Below are 6,393 nucleotides of genomic sequence, written 5' to 3'. Positions count from 1 at the left end.
AACCCTAATGCTTGGATCTAGGTTTCTCAATTGTACATGCTTTGAATCCAAGACTATAAACCCTAATTCTAACATATGGAAATTGACATTAACATATAATTAGGTTTAAGAACATACCTTGATTGTTATATAGCAATAACAATCACAACTCCACCTTGGATTGACTTTGGAATGCTTAGAGTCACAAGTGTCACTCCTCTAATGGCTCACAAACACCATAAGCAAATGGAGAAGGTATAAAGAGAGAGGTGAGAGGTTAGAATTCGTATCTAGGACCTCTTGGGAAGGGATACACGAATTCATGACCCTAGGGGTGTTTATATAGGTGTAGAGATAGGGTTTCAGTCATTATCCTTATCTAGTTGATTATCCATTAAGCAACCAATAAGATAATCCTTTAATCCTTATCATACTCGAATTCTAAGGCTTTCCAACCTTAAATTCGTCCACCATATAAATAAGATAATCCTTACCTTATTTTGTAACTATCACATAATTACAAATCAGCCCCTCTAGTTTAATTAATTACATTTGATCACAAAACTAATTCTTAATTAATTATTGACCAATATTAACTAAGCAAATATGATTTATCCTTTAATATATTATTCTTATAACATATTAATAAATCATATTATCCTCTCTCTCTCTTTATTCATTTCTCCAATCAAGTTGCTTTGGTGAAGGCAACCCAAAAGGACCATGCACCATCTAGTCAAGTACATACCAAAATAGTTATGGACTTAGACACTAATCCAACAGTCTCCCACTTGGATAAGTCTAACAACTATTATGCGTATGACTTCAGATCCTGATCTGCAATCGTAGCTTTCCAAAGCCGCTGTCAACTCTGATCATATCAGATACGCGTGTCCTTAGATAAGGGATCATATATTCCTCCATTCTAGATATCGTATGAGATATGATTTCTAATCATTCTCTTTGTACTATATCTCGATTTTCGATTTATGACGACAAACTAATTGAACAAATCAAATTAGCCCTAGCCCGGCCGAGCATTTACGTATGTCATCACTAAACCATCGAGGGGCCCAAAGATATCGCTTCTATCCTACCTTGGATAAAAGGAACGGATAAACTTTGATACAATGCTTGCTTGCACTCACTAACCAAATCACACACAACAATATGTTTTATAACACCAAGTTACTAGTGCGTTTTCATATTATCAATGTGCAACCGATTCGCAAGATACAACTCACACATCTCGATTTCAAGAATATAAGATGTTATCGTCTCACTAATCACTCGAGATAGTGATCCAAGTGAGCGTGGGTTTAATCCAATGCTCAAATCATATTCATAAGCACTCATGAACGTTGCAGCAAACATTTGCTTATGTCTAATACTTTTCTAGACAATCCACACACCAATTCATGACAGTCTTCATTCATATCTACTTCCAACATATGAACGACTGTGGCCCGTTTGAATAATTCGATTATTCTTAATAAACTCAATTATTCTGGAAGTCAAAAGATGCAAGGTGAAACACAAGAATAATACTAATCCCATATGGCCTCAACCCTTTGAGTATAAACAAAACACGTTTTATTTATCACCATATCGATTACTCATTATTTGTCATTTCGCATAATCAACTTTTTACTTGAATCATTACACTTGTCCCATGCTCCTAGCATGCACACAATGTTTACCTATGGTTCTTACTTTTTTGAAATAGACAAATTGAACACACTACAATCATTCTCATTTCACAACTCCAAATCCATTTTCTTAAGTGTAAGAATATCAAATTCCTGTTACTTATAGAATATACTAGATTCTAACACTTTATGCAATGATCCTTTTGTAATGTCACTGCACCAAAGTATCAAAGACTATTGCCAATGATATTACAAATTCCTCTAACGTAGATTATTACAAGACAATTCCTTAGATATGATGTCTCTCTCTCAAAGTACATTCCTTTGAACATCCTTTTGCATAAAAGTTTCTAATCTAGACATAGATTTTCAATATTTACTTCCCAATATGGACACGCTTCCATATTTTCCATATGACAACTCATTCTTAATAGAATCTTATCTATTCGTAATTAGGTCGATATTGTCCATCCAATATGGAAACATTTCCATAATTTCCAATACTATACTTCCAACTACTCACAAGCGACCAATCCTCGTCGAACTTTGGATTGTCCTTTGATAGTTGTTTAATTATTTTAGTCAAAACCAATTCTAGTCCCTTTTCCCTCTAAATGCACTAGACATTTGGAAAATTTTAGAATGGTAAAACATTAAATCATTTGCAATCGATCCTATACCCGAAGTGTATGGGACACGACGCACAATGTTTTATTTGCTATGTTCTCAAAATTCGAATTGTGAAGAGGAATGTCGTAATCATAATCGAAATTTTAAGAACACACTATGTACCTTTGACTAAATTTATCAACATTTCTCAACCTAATCCTTTAGATTTGAAATGAAGCATAATATTCTCTCCCTTAATTATAGCAAAACAACCTTTCAACTCTTACAACTTTGCAAAGTATGACTCTTGTTTTCTATAATTAATATTGCCAACTATGCAATACGTGCCTTAATAATCATACAATCATAAGATTTATGCTCCCATTATCATGATGATTATTATAAAATATAACACTTATGCTCCCACTAGCTTCGACATGTATTTATAAACATCTTAACTTTCAGAAAAACAATACTTATTGAATTTCTTAAGTTCATGTTTCTAATACTTAGTGCTTTGATAATCTTTTATCAAGGCTTCTTGAACTTGTACACCTTTGCCTTTGATATTTGATATGTGTGTCTAAACAATTCAGACTAATTGCCAAACCTCACAATTCAAATTATGGAAAGGGATACCGTAACCATGATTGAATTCGAGAATGCAATTTTACAGTCACTATCTTTTAAAATCTTTCTTAGTGAAAGCATTTCCTCACAATCATTTTCATGAAGGAGGAAATCTTATGACACTTAGATTTAAACGGTGTATGTGTTCCTATCAATGTGAATTTGTTAAAACTAAAGTTTACGACAAATTCAAACTCATATGGATCAAACTTCCTTAATCTTGATTTCTTGCCTTATGGTAGCACAGCTGCCCGCCACGTCTTCCAAGTAGTTAAGCAGCTCACCTTTTCCTATCAATGTACTTTCCATTGATCAAGGTCCTTGCCTTTTATGCATTCAAATGAGAACTCATAGGACTCACATGCATAATTAACTCGATTGGATTGGCACATAAACAAAATAATGTCTTCACGATAGGTTGTAAACCTCAACTCGTGTGCTAGTGATGATCAATAAGGTTTATTTGATTTGTTCTTGAAACTTTTCAAGACTATTAAGACTCCCACTGACTCCTTGACATATACGATTCTCTTATCAAAACATTTCTTGACAAAAAAATATTCAAGAGTTAGTGTAGCTTATATCAAAACAAAACACTTCATAATTTTGGTCTTAGTTGGTCTTTGTCTTATCCAAGACATCACAACTTTCCACAATTGATGAATGTTATAAACCTTCTTAATACTATTCACTCAATGTCACAATCTTGATTTTAAGACTTGTTTTGGAACGAAGTATGATTGACTTCTTGATTTGACCATTTCTTCAATCTTTGATTCCTCTTCTTGGACATACAATTGTACCAAGACTCATTAGAGGATCAATTGAGATATGGTTCTTAATCATTAAAACCTATCATAAAGCATAAAAGCTACTCTCCCTTCTTCTTAGAATGGAGAAACTCTTATCTTTCTGCCTACTTGATTCTTCTTATTCGTTTTGCTATTGATCTAAACCCTTTAATCATTTCAAAATTACACTTAATCTTGTAAGTGTAATCATATTTACTAAGCCTTTAGTAAATCATGACGAATATCTTTGTTACTCTTATGGTGAACTTGATCAACACACAACTTTGTGTACTCGATCTCCTAGTCCTTCACTTGACACTTTGTCAATGAATTAGTCTAATTTCCAAAAACGAAATTTCTCATTCATCGTGCATCCACGTTGCATGATTCCAAGTTTCTATCCAATTGAAACTTGGGCGATGAGAAACTCTCCCTATTTGGTAAATTCTCGACATTTCCATAAATAAGATAACTACGAATCATATCCATTCGTTGTAGAAATATGCAAACATCAATTTTCACATAACGATTTCATTGCAAGGAAGTAAACAAATAAATAAATAAGTCAAACAAAATTTATTTTATTTATAAAAGCAGCGGAAAAACATTTGTCCTTACAATGCAAAATCTATTGAAAACTATGTAAAAAGAAAATTTCTAACAACTCTATCATAACTATCTAAGCTCAAAATCCAATCTTCAAGTCCATGCGATCAAGATCCATCTCTTGTGATTAGATTCATCTTGCTCTCTTATCAAGCTTCCTTTCTTTTCACCGATCCTTCAAAACATTCAAATGCAATCTTATCACATCATGTATTAAGAATCAATGAATAGGAACTTAATGGAGTTAGATAGTGGTTTCTTACCTAAAGCGTAGTCATCCTTTTGACTCTCCCATCTCTTAGATCTCTTAGGTAAATAGGGCAACTTCGTCTCCAATGCCCCTTCTCTTGGCAGTAAAAGCAAACTGACTCCTTTGGAACAACACATGGAACTACTTCATACATCGCCTTTCTCTTATGATCAAACTTTTTCGATCATTGCATGTCTTTCATTGCCATTGTCTATATCCATTGATGTCTTGAAGGCAGATTCACCAATCAACTTTGCTTTTCTATTGCGCCAAACCATTGTTGATTCAGTAGCAATAAGCATATAGGTGAGATCTATAAGGGTCACATCGCGGTTCATCATATAGTACTCTCTTACGAACTCACTATATGAGTTAGGAAGTGACTGAAGAACCCAATCAACAGCCATCGCTTCACCGACAACGGATCCTAACATTCTTAACCTATCAATGTGTGACTTCATCCCTAAGACGTGTGCACACACCGACTTGCCCTCTTTATGTTTACTTGCCAAAAGGGCTTGAGTGATATTGAACCTTTCAATTTTACAATCTTGTGGGTTAGGGAGAATAATTGGAGGAGGAGGAGGAAGTGAAGCATGATTTCTTGTTCCTCGATCGAATCGTGGAATATCATCTTCATGTGGAATGCTTGTTCCACGGGACTTGAGAAGACCATAGTTGTCAAACTTTGACATCGGGAGAAAAACGAATTCAAGTTAGTTGATTGATTGAGTCGTTGGTAAATCACCCAAATGAAATTCCAAGGTTAGGACCCAACACAATATCCTACAACTCGGGAGAGGGATGCCGTAACCCAAATTGCAGAACATTTGAAGGTAAGTGAATGACGATTCACTAGTTTCCACCATGAAAAACGAAAAAGAAATTTAAGTTTTAAATCTATGAAAACTCCTAGATCCTTTGAGATTCATTGAACATTTCAATGGCATGTTTAAATCTCGATATGCCCCTCTAGTTTGTGACTGGGATGCCGAGGATCACAAAGCGGGTGTGAATAACCATGCAAACTACATAGTGCCCTCACATGTTACAATCACCTATTCGATGTGCCGGTAAACCTCACACGCTCCACCGAACTATGACAAACATTGAGTCACCCGTTGCTACCTTTGCTTAGAACCATTTAGTGTGCCGGTAAACCACACACGCTCCACTAACGTCTTCGCAAGGGCACAAAGTGTAATTTCATGGAATTGCATCGATTCACTTTTGCCTAAGTAACTAAGATTGGGAATTTGCAAAACATTTAGTTACTTTGTATTTTCATTATACTTATAATGGAAGGTTTCGTCCTATCCTACCCGTTCGGCTAACGACCCTCCACTAGTCAAGAGTGCGGTGGGTAAGAGTGGATACCCATTCAATCGCCATTTTATAGGCGATTTCCTTAAACACCCCTTATAGACTAGCTTCGTGAATGAGGCCTACTAACGGTAAGACTAGCAGTTTAAGTTATATATATATATATATATATATATATATATATATATATATATATATATAATATTAGTCTTTTAATGTTATACATAGTATAAGGGTGTATTTTATACTTTTAAAATATTATATGGTTAACTTTAACAATTACACTTTTAATTCAATTAAAAGGTTAACCTAAACCTTTATGGATTTATTTAATCTCTTTTAATTATACTCCTTAATTAATTAATAAAACCATAAGGGTGTGATTTGAACTTTTCAAAACATTAGTAGGGTTTTAGAATTTAACATTTCTAATTAAACTTTTAATCAACTTTTAAATTCCAAAACTTGATGGCAAGTTTTGAAACATTTCAAAACATTAGGGTTTTAACTATTTAAATTTCAAAACTTTAAAACTTTTGGGTTCAAATTTAAACTA

The sequence above is a fragment of the Lactuca saligna genome, chromosome 9 (genome assembly GCF_052625555.1).
Source record: "Lactuca saligna cultivar CGN05327 chromosome 9, ASM5262555v1, whole genome shotgun sequence".
NCBI classification, from domain to species: domain Eukaryota; kingdom Viridiplantae; phylum Streptophyta; class Magnoliopsida; order Asterales; family Asteraceae; genus Lactuca; species Lactuca saligna.
The sequence above is the reverse complement of the archived record's forward strand: the minus strand, read 5'-3'. Positions refer to the sequence as shown.